Consider the following 17969-nt stretch of genomic DNA (forward strand, 5'->3'; position numbering starts at 1 on the left):
CAAGAAAATTTGGTTTTACCACTTTAAGTGTCTTGTTTTCAATTTTCGGGCATTTCCCTTTTAAGTGGGCGTGGTCAGGATTCTCAGACGTCATGACGTCACGCGTAGGAACGACTTGCACATGCGCAAATCGGCTTTCTTTCCTTGTGCGGTTCGGTGTCCATTGCGCATGCGCGGCTTGCGCATGCGCATGACGGTCCGCGACAAAGACTTTTTTTTGACTGCGCATGCGCGGCTTGCGCATGCGCATAACGATCCGCGACGCGATCTTTTGTAAACTGCGCATGCGCGACTTCCGGTTCCGGCGCATGCGCAGACGCGATTTGTAGTTCTTTGCTTACCAGAGACTGCAAAATGTGCTCCGACGCCATTTTATCGCGGATTTCAGCGTTTTTTCTTTCTAAAAGTTGTAAGTTACCTTTTCTTTCCGATCTGGACTGGATTTCAGCGTTTTGGCTTTGTGAAAAATTCATGTTATTTCTTCTTTTTGATCTGTACTGTGCATTCGCGATTTCCTGATCTTTTTGTGATTTTTTAAGTCTTGCATCACTCAGTCTCTGTGCAGGTTGGACTGTGAGCATGCCTTGCTGTTCAAATTTCTCACAGTACTCTTCAAATTTGTTTAGTAACGTTTGTAAGCTGTTCCTGTCTTCACCTTTTGAGTGTTTAAATCCATTATACACTTTCCTATTGACAGGCCCTTCGATGAGAATTGCTATTTTAATTTTGTCTGAGGCTTCTGCAACATCATTAGCTATGAGATAAAAATCGAACATTTGTTTAAACCTTTTCCAGACATTTCTTACATTACCAGTCGTGTCCAGCTGAGGTGGGTATCCATGCCACATCCTCGAATTAGCGATGTCTTCCCCAGTCAAATGTCCAGTAGGAGATTTCCATGCCATTTTGTGCTTTCTGTATCTGCAGCTGAGTTGTCCTGTCGTAAGCGTCCTGAAATCACTGCTGGTACCATGTGTTGTTCCTCGTGTCTTAATAAAGCTCGCAGTCTCAAGTGTGGAGAAGATGCTTTATTGTGGGTTCGTTCAGTTTCCAGAGCTCGACCTAGAACTACCTTCCAGTGCTAACTACCAGCTTTGCTTGCTGTGTGTCCTGCTTACCAGCCCCCCTGCTGTGAAGAGTGTGTCCTCACTTCCTGTCCTGATCTATTTATATGGCTCTCCCGTGCTCCCTCTAGTGGTCGCTCAGTTGTGTTGCATCTGGTTAACTTGTGATCACCACACAGGGGAGGTGCCAGAGGACCGAAGATTTACAAGTGTTACACCCTTGTTCAAAGATTTTAAGGATAGCCCCAGCAATTACAAGCCAGTCAGTTTAACATCAGTGGTGGGTGGCTTCTGGAAACAATTATTTGGTATAGACTTAGCAGCCACATGGCAAAATGTGGGCTGATTAGGAAGTACCAGCAAGGATTTTAAAAGGGAAAATAGTGTTTAACTAACTTGCTGGAGTTTTTTTGAGGAGGTAACAGAAAGCGTCGATGAATGTGATGCTGTTGGTGTGGTGTACATAGCCGGGCTCCGAAAGCTCGTGTTTGAAACAAACCTGTTGGACTTTAACCTGGTGTTGTAAGACTTCTTACTGGACTTTCTGAAGGCATTCAATACAGTGTCACATAAGAGACTTTTAAGAAAAGTTAGAGCCTATGAAATAAAAGGGACAGTAGCAATGTGGATACAAAACTGGTTGAATAATAGGAAAAAGAGAGTAATGGTGAATGGATATTTTATGGGCTAGAGGAAGTTTTGAAGTGGTGTTGCACAGGGGTTGGTATTGGGACCTTTGCTTTTCCATATATATATATATATTAATGATCTAGATCTTGGTGTGCAGGGGACAATTGCAAAGTTTGAAGATTGCACAAAACTTGGAAGTGTTGTAAGTTGTGAACAGGCCAGTATAGAACTTCAAAAGTTCACAGAAAAGTTGGGGGAGTGGGCAGATAGATGGCAGATGAAGTTTAATGAGGAGAAATGTGATGTGATGCATTTTGGTAGGAACAATGTGGAACAAGAGATAAAATTCTTAAAGCAGTACAGGAGCAGAGGGACGTTGGTGTATATGCATAGACCATTAAAGATGGCAGGGCAGGTGGAGAGAGCAGTTAATAAAGCATATAATATTCTAGATTTTATTAATAGACAAATAGAGTACAAGAGCAAGGAGGTTATGCTGAACATATACAAGACACTAGTTAGACCTCACCTGGAATATTGTGTACATTTCTGGGCTACACTATAGGAAGGATGTGAACACATTGGAGAGAGTGCAGAGAGGTTTACAAGAATGGTTCCGAGGATGAGAAACTTCATTTATGAGAATAGATTAGAGAGGCTGAGTGAGTTCTCCTTGGAGAGGAGAAAGCTAAGAGGAGATTTGATAGAGTTTCAACATCATGAGGGGTCTGGGCAGAGTAAATAGGGAGAAGCTGTTCTTGGTCCCAAAAGAATTAAGAATGAGAGGGCACAGATTTAAAGTGATTTGCAAAGAAGTAAATGTTTTTTTAAAAAATGGTTTCACACTTGCATAATTTAATTGTTGACAAAATGCAGTATTTTCTAGTTATATTTTCATACAGCTTTAAATCCAAACTATAGGACATACAAATAGATCTTCCAGATTATATTGAGCACTAAAGTCATCTCCTAAAACTCTTCCCATTGTATTTTAACTACTGTTCTAAACAAAATATGCCAAACATTCCCAGGTTTCTTCTGTCCAAATTAAAGTACAGCAGTAGGGAGGAAGAGGCAAGGCTCAAAACTTAGGCTTTATGGAGTTTTTTGCTGTCCTATCGTCCCAATCAGAACCTTATAGATGTGAGGAATCACACCACCACCACCAGTGGTTGCCTTGATCAACAAATCCAGCTCCTCATCATCTCGGATAACCAACTGCAAGCGACATGGCATGATGCGCTTTACTTTCAGGTCCTTCAATGCATTTTCTGCCAACTCCAACACCTCAGCAGTGACAGCAGTGGCAGCAGTGACTCGAGGATTGCTGCATTGTACACTACAGCTGTAGCACCCACCCATCGACAGCTAGTGGTACGAGTCTTCAAATGCTTATCATGACAACCTACAGGAAACTGCAGCCCTGCTCTTTCAGAGCCGGAAACTGCTTTAAACCTTGGTTTTTCCCGAGTCCTTCCTGTCAGCCATCTTTCTCTCCACAAAAGAAGTAAATGTGATGTGAGCAAAAATATTTTCATGCACCAAGAGATTCAGGTCTGGAATGCATTGCCTGGCAGTGTGTCTGAGGCAAGCTTAATTGAGGCTCTCAAAAGGGCATTAGATGATTCATAGAATCACTACAGAAGGTGGCTATTTGGCTCATCGAGTCTACACCGAACCACTGAAAGAGGATCTCACCTAGGCCCTTACCCTATCCACGTAAGCCAGTAACCCCACCTAATGTTCTGAACACTAAGGGGCAATATAATATGGCCAATCCACCTAACCTGCACATCTTTGGGAAGAAATCAGAGCACTCAGTGAAAACCCATGCCGACACGGGGGGAATGTCCAAATTTCACACAGTCATCCAAGGTCGGAATCTAATCTGGATCCCTGGTGCTGTGAGGCAGCAGTGCTAACCACTGTGATACCATGCTGCCCTTACTTGAATTACTTGATTACTTAAATAGAAAAATTGTTCAGGAGTACTAGGGTGGCACGGTGGCGCAGTGGTAAGAACTAATGCCTCACAGTGCCGAGGACCACAGTTCATTCCTGGCTCCAGGTCACTGTTCATGTGGAGGTTGCACATTCTCCCTTGCCTGCGTGGGTCTTACCCCCACAATCCGAAGATGTGCAAGGTAGGTGGATTGGCCACGCTAAATTGCCTCTTAATTGGAAAAAAAATGTTCAGCAGTACAAGGAAATTGCAGGGGTATGGCACTAAGGAATAATGCTCATTTGGAGAGCCGATGCAGATACAATGGGCCAAATATCCTCTTTCTGTGCCTTTTCAAATCTGTGATCTTTGAAGTTATCGTGTAACTTGGTTATGCAATTGTATTCTGCTTTGTTACCCCCTATTAAATTAAAAATAATGTTCATTTTAAAATCTTGTGAAGAATCATGTGTTGTGGCTTCTGGTGACGGTGATGTGTGGAGTGGACGCACATCAAGTGGCTCTCCTCTAGACCAGAACCAAATAGGCACTTTTAGGCAAATTTTGCATGGAAATTTGAAAGCAACTCAACTCAACTGAGAAAAGAAAAGAATAGAACCAGAATGCATGCAAACAGGAGCTTGAGGGGTCAAAAGGACAGCAGATGTGTTGGAAGAAGCCACGAAGAGCAGGCGGGTTGTGATGGCGAACTCACGAGGCGATGGGACCCTGGCCACCCTAGAAAGAGAGAGGCCGACGACCTGAGCATCAACCCCCCCCCCCCCCCCCCCCCACCCCCCCACCACCTGGAGATGGATGGAAAGCATTCTTTACGAAGGAACTGACCGCGATGAAAGAGGCAATAAAGGTTGAAATCCAGATGACAGTCAAGGTGGTGGTGACAGACGGAATGGTCACCATGTAAAAAGGGATCGACGGATTGGGAAAGAAGGTGAAAGCGCAGGAAAAATCAATCCACAAATTGGAGAAAGCATCGACGGACCAGAGTGATAGGGAAATCGCCCTAGGGGCAGAAGTCAACGGGTTGGTGGTGCTTGAAAGGGAAAGTCGAGAACCAATAAAACAGGTCTCGACACCAGAACATTCAAATTGTGGGCTTACTGGAGTGTATTGAGGGCAGGGACCTGACAGGCTATGTCACCCAAATGCTGGCCAACCTAATTGGGAGAAACAGCTTCCCCAATCCCCTGGAGATTGACAGAGCGCACAGGTCACTCAGGCCGAAACCCAAGGTGGGGGAACACCCCAGGGCGATCATCGCAAAGCTACATCGATACCAGGATCATGAGAGGATCCTGAGGTGGGCGAGACAGACCAAGGCGCGTATCTGGGAAGGACACAAAATCTGGGCCCATCAGGACATTGTGGTGGACTTGGCAATATGCGGGGCGATGTTTAATCAGACAAAATCGGCCATGTACAATAACGATAATGATTTGGAATGCTGTTCTCAACCAGGCTCTGGGTCACGTTCCAGAACAAGGAGAATTATTTTAACATCAAACGGCCTGGGGAAGGGGCAGGCGAGGCAGCAATGAAGGCGGAACAAAGCCAAAAGAGACTTCTTGGACACTTGATATGTTTGCGCCAGACTATATTGCCTCATTCTGATCAAAATGACCGGGTCACAGGGCAGGGTGAGGACAGGGGATTGCAGGTGAGGGTGAGGTACAGGCAGAGGGAGTGGTCAGACAATGGGCATAAGATAGGGGTAAGACCAGCCCCAGGAGGGGGTGCCACACTAGCAGGGATAGCTAGCACAGGAAGAAAGACAGCGAGAGGGACTGCAACGCACCTCCCAGCAGGGTGCGCCTGGCTCAGGGGGAACGTAGGGAAGGGGAAAGCACAGGGGGGCGACAGGGAGGGGGCAACAAAGGGTGTAGGGGATGTGGGGGGGCAGGGGGGAAGTAACACAAAGAGAATACGAAGGGAAGAAAGGATTGGTTTTCAGATTAGCTTCGGCAAGTAAGGTGCAGGTTGACGGAACAAGATGGCGACGCAAGCAGCCACTTTGGAAGGTCCCTAAACAAAGGGGGACCCGGGAGTGCACCCACATGGTGTACAAACAGTTGGTGGCCATGTTGGGTGCCTTCTGGACAAAGGGAAACCCCAGAGCACAGGGGCCCGGCCTCATGATGAGTTTTCATTTTCATTTCATTTCAGTGACTGCGGCCATTTTGGATGGTCCCCGAACAATAGCAAACCCGGAGTGCGGGGGTGCGTCCACCAGGTAAGTATGGTTGATCCCATTGGAAGGGGGGGAGAGGGGACAGAAACCCCCCCCCCCCAGGAACCAGGATTATCACTGCAATGTCAGGAGCCTTAACGACCAAGTCAAAAGATCCAGAGTCTTCGCCATTTAAGAAATTTGAAAGGCTCCTTGTGGGCGGAGCTAGCCAGCAGGGGCTACCGGCGAACTTGTAGTGCAGGTCCTACCGTACATCCCCTGATACAGGTGCACAGTGGTTCACCACACATAGTCTTCCTGCAAGAGACACATCTGAGGGGGGAGGACCAACTGCGGGTAAGGAAGGGCTGGGTGGGACAGATGTATCACTTGTGTTATGGGACGAGGGCTAGGGGGAGCTATACTGATTAGTAAGAGGACGGTGTTTACAGCGGCAAGAACAGTCACGGACCCAGGGGGACAGTACGCCATGGTCAGTGGTATCCTGGACGGGGCCCGGTAGTTCTGGTAAACGTGTATGCGCCCAACTGGAACGACACAGATTTCATAAAAAAGACCATGGCGGAAATCCCCTCCATCGACACACACCGACTAATTATGGGGGAGCAACTTCAATTGTGTACAGGCGGCATTGATGACCGATCGAGCCCCAGAACGGAGAAAAAGACAGGCATGGCTAGTAAGCTGGGAGCATTCATGGAGCAGATGGAGGCAATGGACCCGTGGTAGTTCACTGGCGGGAAGGAATTTTCATTCTTTTCACCGGTGCACAAAGTATGCACATGTAATGACTTCTTTGCAGTGGAGAAACTGGTGCTTCCAAAATAGCACGGGCAGAATATTCCGCGATAGTCATCTCCGACCACGCTCCACATTACGTGGATGTGAGGTTGAAGATGGGCTGTGCCCAACATCCCATGTGGAGGTTGGATGTGGACCTTTTGGCTGATAAGGTCTTCTTCCAGAAAACATCACAAGCCATAGGCGCTAGGCTTGTTCTGGTTGTTAGTACATCACTAACAACCAGAACGGGGAAGTCTCACCTTCCATGTTCTGAAAGACTGAAGGCGGTGCTTAGGGGAGAGATTATAGCCTACGAGGCACATAGGGACAGGAAAGATAGGGTGGCTGAGGCAACAGCTGATCACCTCCATCCTGGAGTCCGACAGAAAGTACTCTGAGGCCCTGACCTTTTTCGGCGGAAAAAGCTGCAAATGGACTTTAACCTGCTTTCCACCAGGAAGGCAGTGCACCAACTCCGCCAGACACGGGGGACATTCTACGAACACGGAGAGAAGGCTAGCTGCCTACTGGCTCACCAGCTTTGATAGCAGGCAGCCACGAGGGAAATAGGCCAGCTGAAGGACAGCAGAGGCAGCCTGATAGCCGAACCACAAAAGGTCAACCAAGCATTTGAGACATTCCATCGAGGATTGTATTTCTCCGAACCTCCGACGGGGACACGGGGATGAAACGGTTCCTCGATGGACTGGACATGCCAGTCGTAAGGGAGGATAGGTGAGGGGTGCTGGATGCATCAGTAAGACTGGGACAGATCATGGAGAGCATCAGCTCCATGCAGGTGGGGAAGGTTCCGGGACCCGATGGATTCCCGGCGGATGTCCATAAAACATTTGAAACAGCCCTGACACCACGCCCATGGGAAACGTTCATGGACTCGCTAGCGAGGGCACCCTGCCTCCAACGGTAACATAGGTCACGATATCGCTGATACCCAAAAAAGACAAGGACCCGATGAATGCGGATCATGTAGACCCATTTTGCTGCTCAGTGTGGACGCGAAGATACTCCCAAAAGTCCTGGCTAAGAGACTGGAGAACTGCAGACCAGAGGCGGTGGCAGAAGAGCAGGTGGGCTTTGTAAAGGGTAGGCAACTAACTGCAAACATCAGGTGGCTGCTAAATGTAATAATGACCCCGTCTGAGAGAGAACACCAGAGGTGATCATCTCCCTGGACACAGAAAAGGCCTTCGACAGAGTCGAGTGGAAGTACCTCATGGAGCTGTTTGGACTGGGGACGGGGTTCATCTCATGGGTGAAACTCCTGTTCAATGCCCCCAAGGTGAGCATTCGGACCTACACCCTCAGCTCTGAATACTTCCAATTGCACAGAGACACCAGGCAGGGATGCCAGCTGTACCAGCTCCTTTGCCCTGGCAATCAAACCCCTGCCGATCGCCCTGCGGGATGTGAAAAACTGGAGGGGCATCCGAAGAGGAGGCAGAGAGCACAAAGTTTCACTCTATGTGGATGATCTCCTCCTCTACGTCTCGGACCCACAGAACAGCCTGTAAGCAATCAGACAGTTCATGGAAGAGTTTGGGGCCCTCTCGGGCTACAAATGCAACTTGGGCAAGTGTGAGGCATTCCCTTTGAACCCGAGTGGGGGAGGGACAGAGCTGGGAGGCCTACCATTCAAACTAGCCCAAAGCAAATTCCGCGACCTGGGGATCCAGATAGCCAGAGACTGGTCATGGATCCAGAAGTAGAATCTGGCCAGTCTGGCGGAGGAAGTAAAAAGGATCTACAGAGATGGGATGTACTCCCGCTTTCCCTCGCAGGGAGGGTGCAAACGATCAAAATGAACGTGCTGCCGAGATTTCCCCTTCCTGTTCAGATCTATACAGATCTTCATCCCCAAGGCCTTCTTCCAAGGGATAGACAAAATGATTTTGGTGTTTGTGTGGGGGTGAATGAATCCAAGAATCTCTAAGACGGTACTGCAAAGGAGGAAAATTTTGGTCGGCCTGGCACTACCGAACCTGTAATATTATCACTGGACAACCACAGCCGAGAGAGTGAGGGGATGGATACGAGAACACATCATGGAATGGGCGAGGTTGGAGGAGTCCTCCTGCAAAGGAACGACCATCTGAGCCCCCGTCACGGCAGCGCTCCCCCCCCAACCCCCCCCCCCCACACCCCCCTAACCCCCCAACCCCCCCCCCCCCCCCCCCCCAACCCACCCCCCACCCCCACCCCCCCGCAAAATATATATCCTGCCCAGTGGTGGTAGCTACAGTGAAGACATGGAACCAAATGAGCGAGCATTTCGGTTTAACCGAGTTGTTCTCCATGGCCCCATCTGCGGTAACCACAAATTCCCATCAGCCATGCTCAACGCCATCTTCAAAAAATGGAACACTAGTGCTCTGGGACTTTTACGCAGGGGACAGACTCGTGACCCTGGATGAACTGACAGAAGAACCCGAGTTACCGACAGGTCAGTAACTCCGGCACCTTTATATCAAACACTTTAAACACAAGGATGAGGTACCCTACGGCCCTGAGAGACACCCTGCTGGAAGAGCTAATAAACATGGACAATAAGGAAAGGGAAAACTGTGAGGACATCGACAGATGACTTCTGGAAAGGGCAAGGAGATCACTAGATGGAGCTAGGCAGAAATGGGAGGACAAACCTGGGACGGAGGATGGTTGGGGACTCTGGAGTGAAGCACTGAGTAGGGCCAACACCATCTCCTCCTGCGCAAGGCTGAGCCTCATGCAGTTTAAAGTGGCGCACACCTAACCAGAACCCGTATAAACAGGTTTTTCCCGGGGGTGGAGGATAAATGCAAATGGTGCCAGGGAGGCCTGATCGACCACACCCACATGTTCTGAGCCTGCCCCAGACTTGTTGGGTTCTATACAGCCTTCTTTGTGGCGATGTCCAAGGTTGTGGGGGTGAGGGTTGAGCTGTGCCCAAGAGTGGCAATATTTGGGGTATCGGACCAGCCAGATACATATGGGGAAGAGGGCCGACACCCTGGCATTTGCTTCCTTAATCGCACACTGGATAATCCTGCTCAGCTGGCAATCAGCAGCACCACCAACTAGCTGGCAGACCTGGCGGAATTTCTCGACCTGGAGAAGATCAAGGACACCAATCGAGGGGTGGATTAGGGCTTCCTCAAAGCATGGGGGCCATTCATCAGCCTGCTCTAAGACCTGTTCGAAGCCAATAGTTACTAGGGAGAAAGGAGGGGGGGGGGGGGAGACTGAGGGGAGCAGATAAGAACACACATAATGGAGAGGAGCAGAGGGAAGGGAGGCGAGGAGGGAACCCAAAGGACCTAAAGGAGTTATTGGGAAAAAGGGAGGAGGGCAGGGGGCAGGAAGCCTCTCCCCGCCCCAACAACAACAGGAATCACAGAGTAGCACAGTAATACGACACCCAGGGTGAACGTTGGTACCAGGAGAGACCTAGACTATCAAGGGTGGTTTGGGGTGGGGGGCAGGGCGGACGGAGGGAGTGTGTGTAAAATTTGGCAATAAGAAACACCATATGTGTAAATACCAGGTGCACTATATGCTAAATTGCTATTCTGCAAAAAACTGGAAAAGTGCCAATACAAACATTTCAAAGAATCATATGTTGCAGAAGCTATTGGTAATATTCAGGACAACATAGTACATTTGGAGGGCGTACATGTGGTGCAGTGGATTGTACTGGGACTGCGGCGCTGAGGACCTGGGTTTGAATCCCGGCCCTGGGTCACTGTCCGTGTGGAGTCTGCACATTCTCCCCGTGTTTGCGTGGGTTTCACCCCCACAACCCAAAGATGTGCAGGTTAAGTGGATTGGCCATGCTAAATTGCCTCTTAATTGGAAAAAAAAAGGAATTGGGTACTCTAAATTTATTTTTTTAAATAGTACATTTGTATCTCATACCATCATCAAACCTCTTTTTTCTGGGAAGTTGATGCAATGGCTAATTGTACATTTTAAAGGGAAATAGTCTGTAGCATATCCGGGAGCATAACAAAACCGTCACCTAATTAAATTCATTGAACTTACAGTATGTCTGGTGCATTGACACCAGATAGATTAATATATGAAACCACACTAGGAATACAATTTATAAGGAAGATTACAATTGGCTGTCTTTGTCTGCATCTTAGTGGTGGATTGTATCCCTTTCTTTATCAATGCTGGCACTGTAATTTTATACCATGACTTTCCACCAGTAGTGCCAAGAACACTGTTGTCATAGAAATGCTTACCGCAGTGGTGTACAATTCCATTCTCAGCTGCTTTAGTAGCAGTGATGACCAATTTATTTTCAATGGGATAATGCCTTTCCTAAAATAGCAGAGAGTCAAATGACAGACTAACACATTAGAGCATCTGTATTTTATATTTAGGGGCAATCTATAAATATTTTATCACAATTTTAGTCAAATAATCAGTTGTTTGACCTGCTATATAAGTATTTGTTGTTGCAATGATAATGAGAGAAAGTGGAGGCGACCTATTATGGACAAATCAGCAAAAACATTCCTTTTATTTACTTTCACTGTGACATATTTTCTGGATTACCAGCACCACATCCTGCACTCACAGAACATCTCTGTAATATTCAAATATTCCATGTCACTCCTCAGCTGCTGTTTATTTACAAAGACAAGTTGCACAATCAAAAATTGCTTTTGGAGATAGGAAAACGTTGCCTTTATTGCTGCAATTGATAGGCAAAACAAAATATTATCTTACATTAAAGTTTTTTTCTCAGAATACTGTCTGCGGCACAAAGATTTAATGATGGCTAGGGAAAACACATTGTAAGTTTATAATACATTTAAGACCATAATACTTCAGTTATTGGAATGACGTTTTAGTGTGAAACAAAACCCTGATTGGTTCATGAACAATGCCCAAGCAATTTTCATAACAGTCTACAGAAAATTGGGTGCATTTCATTTCACTGGTCAATCCTCTCTGTCCAGTTTTCCTCAATGTTCTACTGCCAAACAATCCATTTTACCCAATCTCAGGAACACAGGATTCAGACATTCAAATTTAGTGTTGGGGTAAAGTGATTTTAGTTCAGTTTCACACCAACATAAAAACACATGTAATAGAAATTGGATGTCATGGTCATGAACTAACTTCAAAGTGAAGTGAAGAGAGGCAACCTCCTCATAGAGGTTCCATCTAATTGGGACTTGTTTCCAAATCTAGTCTGGTGATGCAAAGATTAATCTCAATGGCCATTTTCACTATAATTACAGTATTGATGTGAAGTGAAACAGTTCAGCGCCAACGCTAAAGTTGTCGTGTAATTGCATCCTTGATTTGATCTCCCCTATTAACGTGACTATCAAAAACAACCAAACTGTATTTTCAAATGCTAAGCATAGTTTTGTATAATTTCTTGATTGGTATTAAGAAGCCTTAATCTAGTCTCACTGGCTCTGGGTTTGCAAGACTAAAATAAGAACATAAGAACATAAGAACTAGGAGCAGGAGTAGGCCATCTGGCCCCTCGAGCCTGCTCCGCCATTCAATTAGATCATGGCTGATCTTTTGTGGACTCAGCTCCACTTTCCGGCCCGAACACCATAACCCTTAATCCCTTTATTCTTCAAAAAACTATCTATCTTTACCTTAAAAACATGTAATGAAGGAGCCTCAACTGCTTCACTGGGCAAGGAATTCCATAGATTCACAACCCTTTGGGTGAAGAAGTTCCTCCTAAACTCAGTCCTAAATCTACTTCCCCTTATTTTGAGGCTATGCCCCCTAGTTCTGCTGTCACCCGCCAGTGGAAACAACCTGCCCGCATCTATCCTATCTATTCCCTTCATAATTTTAAATGTTTCTATAAGATCCCCCCTCATCCTTCTAAATTCCAACGAGTACAGTCCCAGTCTACTCAACCTCTCCTCATAATCCAACCCCTTCAGCTCTGAGATTGACCTAGTGAATCTCCTCTGTACACCCTCCAGCGCCAGTACGTCCTTTCTCAAGTAAGGAGACCAAAACTGAACACAATACTCCAGGTGTGGCCACACTAACACCTTATACAATTGCAACATAACCTCCCTAGTCTTAAACTCCATCCCTCTAGCAATGAAGGACAAAATTCCATTTGCCTTCTTAATCACCTGTTGCACTTGTAAACCAACCTTCTGTGACTCATGCACTAGCACACCCAAGTCTCTCTGAACAGCGGCATGCTTTAATATTTTATCGTTTAAATAATAATCCCGTTTGCTGTTATTCCTACCAAAATGGATAACCTCACATTTGTCAACATTGTATTCCATCTGCCAGACCCGAGCCCATTCACTTAACCTATCCAAATCCCTCTGCAGACTTCCAGTATCCTCTGCACTTTTCGCTTTACCACTCATCTTAGTGTCATCTGAAAACTTGGACACATTGCCCTTGGTCCCCAACTCCAAATCATCAATGTAAATTGTGAACAATTGTGGGCCCAACACGGATCCCTGAGGGACACCACTAGCTACTGATTGCCAACCAGAGAAACACCCATTTATCCCAACTCTTTGCTTTCTATTAATTAACCAATCCTCTATCCATGCTACTACTTTACCCTTAATGCCATGCATCTTTATCTTATGCAGCAACCTTTTGTGTGGCACCTTGTCAAAGGCTTTCTGGAAATCCAGATATACCACATCCATCGGCTCCCCGTTATCTACTGCACTGGTAATGTCCTCAAAAAATTCCACTAAATTAGTTAGGCATGACCTGCCTTTAATGAACCCATGCTGCGTCTGCCCAATGGGACAATTTCTATCCAGATGCCTCGCAATTTCTTCCTTGATGATAGATTCCAGCATCTTCCCTATTACCGAAGTTAAGCTCACTGGCCTATAATTTCCTGCTTTCTGCCTACCTCCTTTTTTAAACAGTGGCGTCACGTTTGCTAATTTCCAATCCACCGGGACCACCCCAGAGTCTAGTGAATTTCGGTAAATTATCACTAGCGCATCTGCAATTTCCCTAGCCATCTCTTTTAGCACTCTGGGATGCATTCCATCAGGGCCAGGAGACTTGTCTACCTTTAGCCCCATTAGCTTGCCCATCACTCCCTCCTTAGTGATAACAATCCTCTCAAGGTCCTCACCTGTCATAGCCTCATTTCTATCAGTCGCTGGCATGTTATTTGTGTCTTCCACTGTGAAGACCGACCCAAAAAACCTGTTCAGTTCCTCAGCCATTTCCTCATTTCCCATTATTAAAACTCCCTTCTCATCCTCTAAAGGACCAATATTTACCTTAGCCACTCTTTTTTGTCTTATATATTTGTAAAAACTTTTACTGTCTGTTTTTATATTCTGAGCAAGTTTACTCTCATACTCTATCTTACTCTTCTTTATAGCTTTTTTAGTAGCTTTCTGTTGCCCCCTAAAGATTTCCCAGTCCTCTAATCTCCCAGCAATCTTTGCCACTTTATATGCTTTTTCCTTCAATTTGATACTCTCCCTTATTTCCTTAGATATCCACGGTCGATTTTCCCTCTTTCTTCCGTCCTTCCTTTTTGTTGGTATAAATCTTTGCTGAGCACTGTGAAAAATTGCTTGGAAGGTTCTCCACTGTTCCTCAACTGTTCCACCATAAAGTCTTAGCTCCCAGTCTACCTTAGCTAGTTCTTCTCTCATCCCCTTGTAATCTCCTTTGTTTAAACACAAAACACTAGTATTTGATTTTACTTTCTCACCCTCCATCTGTATTTTAAATTCCACCATATTGTGATCGCTCCTTCCGAGAGGATCCCTAACTATGAGATCATGAATCAATCCTGTCTCATTACACAGGACAAGATCTAGGACCGCTTGTTCCCTCGTAGGTTCCATTACATACTGTTCTAGGAAACTATCGCGGATACATTCTATAAACTCCTCCTCACGGTTGCCTTGACCGACCTGGTTAAACCAATCGACATGTAGATTAAAATCCCCCATGATAACTGCTGTACCATTTCTACATGCATCAGTTATTTCTTTGTTTATTGCCTGCCCCACCATATCGTTACTATTTGGTGGCCGATAGACTACTCCTATCAGTGACTTTTTCGCCTTACTATTCCTGATTTCCACCCAAATGGATTCAACCTTATCCTCCATAGCACCGATGTCATCCCTTACTATTGCCCGGATGTCATCCTTAAATAACAGAGCAACACCACCTCCCTTACCATCCACTCTGTCCTTCCGAATAGTTTGATACCCTCGGATATTTAACTCCCAGTCGTGACCATCCTTTAACCATGTTTCAGTAATGGCCACTAAATCATAGTCATTTACGATGATTTGTGCCACCAACTCATTTACTTTATTCCGAATACTACGAGCATTCAGGTAAAGTACACTTATGTTGGTTTTTTTACCTCTGTTTTGAATCTTAACATCTCCAGTTTTATTCCTTTTGTTATTACTGGGCCTATTCACTGTGCTCCCCTCAGTCACTGTACCTTGTACTGTCGCCCTTATGGATTTCTGACTATGTCTTCTCTGCCTTGCACTTTTCCCCTTACTTCCTTTTGTTTCTGTCCCTGTTTTACTACCTTCCAACTTCCAGCATTGGTTCCAATCCCCCTGCCACATTAGTTTAAACCCTCCCCAACAGCTCTAGAAAACACCCCCCCTAGGACATCGGTTCCAGTCCTGCCCAAGTGCAGACCGTCCGGTTTGTACTGGTCCCACCTCCCCCAGAAGCGGTCCCAATGCCCCAGGAATTTGAATCCCTCCCTCTTGCACCATCTCTCGAGCCACGCATTCATCCTATCTATCCTGACATTCCTACTCTGACTAGATCGTGGCACTGGTAGCAATCCTGAGATTACTACCTTTGAGGTCCTACTTTTTAGTTTAACTCCTAACTCCCTGAATTCCGCTTGTAGGACCTCATCCCGTTTTTTACCTATATCGTTGGTGCCTATGTGCACCACGACAGCTGGCTGTTCACCCTCCCCCCCCAGAATGTCCTGCAGCCGCTCCGAGACATCCTTGACCCTTGCACCAGGGAGGCAACATACCATCCTGGAGTCTCGATTGCGTCCACAGAACCTCCTGTCTATTCCCCTTACGATCGAGTCCCCTATCACTATAGCCCTGCCATTTTTCTTCCTGCCCTGCTGTGCAGCAGAGCCAGCCACGGTGCCATGAACCTGGCTGCTGCTGCCTTCCCCTGGTGAGCCATCTCCCTCAACAGTATCCAAAGCGGTATATCTGTTTTGCAGGGAGATGACCGCAGGGGACACCTGCACTGCCTTCCTACTCTTGCTCTTTCTTTTGGTCACCCATTTTCTATCTCCCTCAGTAACCTTCACCTGCGGTGTGACCAACTCGCTAAACGTGCTATCCACGACCTCCTCAGCATCGCGGATGCTCCAAAGTGAGTCCATCCGCAGCTCCAGAGCCGTCAAGCGGTCTAACAAGAGCTGCAACTGAACACACTTCTTGCACGTGAAGGAGCCAAGGACAGTGGACGTGTCCCTGAGCTCCCACATCGCACACGAGGAGCATGACACGGGTCTGGGATCTCCTGCCATGTCTTAAACCCTTGGTAAACTTAAACAACTAGAATTTCAAAATAAAAATAAATAAATTAGACAATGAAAAGAAAAAGAGAGACTACTTACCAGTCACTTACCAGGGTTAAAAAGCACCTCCTCACACTCTGCACCGAATTACCTCACTGCACCAAATTACCAAGTTTAAATCTCCCACTCTGTATGAGTCTCACTCCAGATGTGTCTCCTGGAAAAGTGCTCGCTTACTGTGTGCGCTCTCTGTCTGTCTTTTATACAAGTCAAGGTTCCTGTATACAATCATATTCAGCAACCTGACCCTGATGGAAACACAAGTGTGTTGATATTAATTTAGGACAAGATCAAGTGTGGATCCAATTGTACACCCACCTTCATAGAATCATTGAATCCCGACAATGCAGAAGGAAGCCATTTGGAAATTACTTAATGGCAGAAGAGCAGCAAGAGGGTAACTAATATTGATGCAATCCTGCTCTATAAAAAGTCAATGCCTTGAAGCGGAGAGTGGAGACAATAAGTGAGTTAATTAAATAAACTTATCCTGACCATCCTACTTGTTGGACTGGGCAAAAACAACTGGACCAAAGTTAACGTTTTTTTCCCCAGTGTCTTTACGGCCTTCCCCTCCTTTCCATAATTCACGAGTTAACTAGTTTAGAGGGTGTACAAGTACCCACTTCCAGTCTCCACTACCTTGTAAGTATTTGCAGGTATACTAGAATAACCTAGAGAGATTTGAGCAGTAGTACTTATCCTAAACTATGAAGAAGTTCTTGATTTCCATGTAGCATTTAGTCTGTCAATCTGAAATCAAGATCTCACCATTGTCATAATATACACACAAGTATATGATGGTGCACAGACAGACATTGATTGACACACAGGATGACCAATTAACACACAGAACACAGCAGCCAATCACCAGACAGGACAAGGCCACTATAAAGCCAGAGGGCACTAGTTTTCCCGCTCTCTGGGGAAGCAGCCTCTGAGACAGCCAGAGCCCATGTAGCAACAACAAGAACATCTACCATGTGGTAGCAAGATAGTCTGGTCAGGTTAGCCTCAGGTCTCCAGTCAACTCAGCATCGTGTCAACCCACAGTTCAAGCATGTTTAACAGTTGGTAGTTCAATAAAATAGGTTGTATTTCTCCAAGTGTTGGAAGCCTGTCTCTCTCACTGCTATGGTAAACGCAGTCCTCGCAGACCCAGCATACCCAACACATCAACCATGAGGAGATCAGATATGCAGACCTGTATCTTACCACTTTGGGGTTGGATTTGCATGTGTTCCATGTTATATTCAAATAATATTTATGAGAACCATTAGAATTTACCAACTGAAGCTCAGCACATAGATTACTGAATAATTTACAATTCTAATGAGCATGGAGCCTGAAAGTCACTTTACATAATGTGCAATATGTCAAAACACAACTGCTATGATTCTAGAGTTGATCTGAAAAACCATCTGGCTTGTAAAACATTAAGTACCACATGTTGTATTTATTCTGTCTACACTCATTGGCTTTCAATGTGAACAGAATGTTGTCCAGTCCAGATTGTCTTGCAGTTGTTCATTTTACTTCGGGGTACAACCGCTATTATCGGTGTGAAAGATCTTTAAAGCATATGACAAGCAGATCAACTTCTGCAGACATGTGAAGAAATTAAGAATAATTGAAATAAAAATGGAAAATTCAAACATCTGCGGCTTCCTCAGACACAGGTGATGTCAGGAGCCTGTGTCTGATGAGGATGCTAGAATGGGGTGACCTGTTTTTAGTCTTTATTGT

At 45.9% G+C, this 17969-nt stretch overlaps 1 pseudogene; it reads right to left on the bottom strand.

Moving 5' to 3' along the window:
* Positions 1-2789: 2789 nt before the first annotated feature.
* Positions 2790-3232, bottom strand: LOC119973758 (annotated as a pseudogene).
* Between the last annotated feature and the right edge of the window lie 14737 nt (positions 3233-17969).

The sequence above is a fragment of the Scyliorhinus canicula genome, chromosome 11, assembly GCF_902713615.1.
Source record: "Scyliorhinus canicula chromosome 11, sScyCan1.1, whole genome shotgun sequence".
NCBI lineage: Eukaryota > Metazoa > Chordata > Chondrichthyes > Carcharhiniformes > Scyliorhinidae > Scyliorhinus > Scyliorhinus canicula.